This window comes from Micromys minutus, assembly GCF_963924665.1.
Source record: "Micromys minutus genome assembly, chromosome: 12".
In the NCBI taxonomy this organism is placed as follows: domain Eukaryota; kingdom Metazoa; phylum Chordata; class Mammalia; order Rodentia; family Muridae; genus Micromys; species Micromys minutus.
Window position 1 is genome coordinate 1,613,602 of NC_137981.1, and position 3,549 is coordinate 1,617,150.

Genomic DNA, 3,549 nt, shown 5'->3' on the forward strand with positions numbered 1-3,549 from the left:
CGAGGCACTTGGAATCAGGTTTGACAGACTGCCATGTTGTTTGAAAGTCTGAAGTACTTGAAAGTTGAAAGACCTGAATAATGTAAGGAAAGATGTTTTCCTGCAGAAATTCATTTGGGCCCCCAAGGTCAGCACAAACATTGACATATGGAAACCTCCATCGGTTTATCTTACAAATGGTAGTAGTCATTTTCTGTGCTGTTATAGCACTGATACATGATCTAGTTGGAGCTGGGCTTTGGAACCATCCAGAGTTCTAGATGAGGGAGGACGAGTGGCCTCAGTTTCCTCTTTTAAATCGAGTGATGATACCTCTTCCATCAATTCACTATGATACAACTTACACAAAGTCCAGCAGCTTGAAAATGGCACTGATAATGGAGAGGTTGAATACTCAACATTAGATTACTGGCTATGTGCTTTGTAGTTTGCACCAATGAAACTGTCATTAGTTATATGTGTAAACCGCCCATTCCAGTGCCGAACTGAAGGGTGGTGTAATTATTCTCATGTCTTGGGTTAGGCACTCAGAGTCTGCACCAGAGCAGGATCAGAAATACAAAACTCAACCAACACTTGGAACTCTGGCCCTGAAATGGCTTTGGGGTAAAGTGATGTGTTAGTCAGTGTCCTATTGCTGGGAAAAGGCAGCATGACAAAGGCAGCTGCTGTAAGAGAAATCATTTCACTGAGGCATGCTTACAGTTTCAGAGTTTAGTCCCTTGTCATTATAGTGAAAAGCATGATATTGTGCAGACGAATGTGATGGAAATGTAACAGAGTTCCAGATCTGCAGCCAGCAGAAGAGAGGCACTGGACCTGGCTTGGGCTTTTAGAAGCCTCAAAGCCCACTCTTCAACAATGCCACACTTCTTAGTTCTTTTCAACCAGTGCTATGATACATTCAAATCTGCTAGGCTATGAGGCCATTCTTATTCCCCTTACTACACTAGTTTTTGTTTGTTTGGGGAGCTAGATTCCTAGGCCTTCTACATGCTGTGTCTTGGAACTTTGATGCACTCTGTGGATTATGCTCCACTGAGGCTGTTCCCCAGCACCATGTCTGCATTAGTCAACTTTGTCATTTCTATGGCAAAACGCCTGACAGAATCAGTTAAAAAGGAAGGGTTCATCTGCAGTGACAGCCTAAAGGCATAATTCACCGTGGTGGGGGAGTCATGGTTGTGCGGCAGCTTCTAAGGGCTCTAGCTGTGGCAGTGAGACTATGAGGCAAAAGGTCACATCATGTCTACAGCCAGGGGCCAGAAAGGTGAGTGGATGCTCAGCTGACTTTCTCCTTTATACTCGGCAGAGATTTTGAAGGGAATGGATGGACTCATGAGGTCTCAGTGAATCCTGTGTAGAGAAGATGTTCCCAGAGGTTTGTCTCGTGGATGATTATAAATCCAGTCAAGTTGACAATGTAGATGGTCCATGACTGAGTCATTAGAAAGCAGCTTTGATTCCAGACCATGGAACATGGAATTTAGAAAACAATGCGCTCAGCCTTTGTTTGGCTCATCATTTCATTCCAACTCTAATGCCCACGTCTCTGAGCCCCATTGAGTATATTTCTGTTTTGTGTTTCTGCCCTAGCCATTTACCATGCTCCAGTTTATAATGGGAGTATTGACTGGCCATTACTAGGCCCAGGAAGACCAACATTGCAATAATTATGAATGAGAGATGTCAGCCAAGAAGTGTCTCACTGCAGGTATTTCTACATAGTTGATACTGACTTTTGTAAGGGCTGAGCTCCAAGCCTCTTGCAGTCATAGGGGAACAACCAGCTCAATAGCTATGATGTCATCCAATTGATGCTCTATGGACAAAGGGAAACAAGAATGCAGGAGCATGCACATCTTATGCCAGCCTGACTTTTCCCTTCTATAGTGCCTAAAAATGATTAACAGTTTCTCTACGGGAGCTGAGTCCTGCGGAGAGGTTCTGCACTGCATGAAAAAAACCGTTAATTTTCTTTTTCTTTATTTTTAAGGAAGACTAAGTCTTATATTGACATCTGTTCAGCATCTGGCAGCCCCGGCCTTCATCCCGTGTCCTTTAAACGGATGTGCAAGCTGGTTTGTCCATTGCGCAGCATTCCATCCTTTATGGTACCAGTGTAGTCCATCTCCATCAGTCAGATGCCACCAGTCCACCCCAGATGACCTTGCTTAGACCTCAGTATTGTCTTTCAGAGCAGCTTTGTACTTTCCTGTCATCTCCTCGGGTACGGGCACCAGGCCAAGGCAGGGCACCTAACTTCGCACATGCACTCCCACAGACAGTACTTTCAGTGGCCAAAGTTGCCTGGATGACAGCCCTGCTGCTTCTCCAGCTCCTCCTCCCTGAGGGTCTCCTCTTTCTTGCCCAAGATTTTCTCTATGTGCTCCTGGATCTTCTCATTACTCTTCATCTCCACATCTACAAGGACCTGCTCCCCAGAATCTAGATAGAACCACAGGAAGGGCAATGGCGTCATGTTCTTAAACAGCATGATGTGTACCCAAGGATTCTTACACTGGATCTGGGGGATGTTGAAAAACACGAATTCGCCCATTTCCCCACACGTGTTGTAGTTCATGGTCATGACCTTCACTGCATCCGTGAATACCACGTCTCTGTGACCCAGGTACTGAGGCGTAAGGCAGATAGGGAAGCAACCTTTCATCAGTATGGTGAAGACTGGAACTCCATTGATTTTCAAAATGTATGAAATATATAAATTTCTTAACCATCAATATATTGACTCCTAACATACATTTGAATATATATTTTTTAAAACATCTTTAATATTGCTTCCACCATAAAATAGAAAATGTGTCTAACAAAACCATTCTTATACAGATGTACTACTACCTTACTGTATTTGTACAAAATCCTTGGGGTCCAGGCAAAGCCCAAATTAAGGCTTCCACATGATGAGGGTTTCCTGGGACTCTGAAGTCCCATCCATTTTCTACCAGGAAATCTCTCCACACATTGTAGATACTGATTCATATCACAGCCACTTGACATTATTATAATTAATTAAATTACTAAATCAACAATTAAATATCAGCAAAGGGTTTTTTTTTTGTTTTGTTTTGCTTTTTACTATTTGCTCATACTTGGTGGAAAAGTCTTGTTCCAACAGGTAGTGGGAAGCTACTTGGTTCCTTCCAGAACAGCACTCTCCAGCTATTGTTCTGTCTACAAGTTGAAGGAACAGAGTAGAAGAGGTTAGAAACTCATGCCTGGTAGCTAAAATGACCCCAGAAGTGCACATCCAAACAGAAAACTGGCCTCAGGGCAGACCCATTTAATCATTGTTCTGTATGGAACCTCTGTTAGCAGGAATAATCACGTTATAGAAATTATTAATTGAGTGGCAAAAATAGTACTGTTACATGGCCACCATCTATGGGTTTCTAAAATCCTAATATATTAAAATAGTTACTAAGTGTTTTTATGAGATATTTTTAGTTGTTTTCCCTCTAATGACCACTGATGGATGCTGTCTGTCTGTCTTCTTACTGAAGAGGGAAGTGAAGTTCAGAAAAGGCAAAT

The 3,549-nt window shown here is 42.7% G+C and overlaps 1 pseudogene across 1 annotated transcript; it reads right to left on the reverse strand.

The window, feature by feature from the left end:
• Positions 1–2,174: 2,174 nt before the first annotated feature.
• On the reverse strand, positions 2,175–2,671 carry LOC308428014 (small ribosomal subunit protein mS25-like; annotated as a pseudogene). Its single transcript has one exon. The product of its transcript is annotated as a small ribosomal subunit protein mS25-like (transcript).
• Positions 2,672–3,549: the final 878 nt, after the last annotated feature.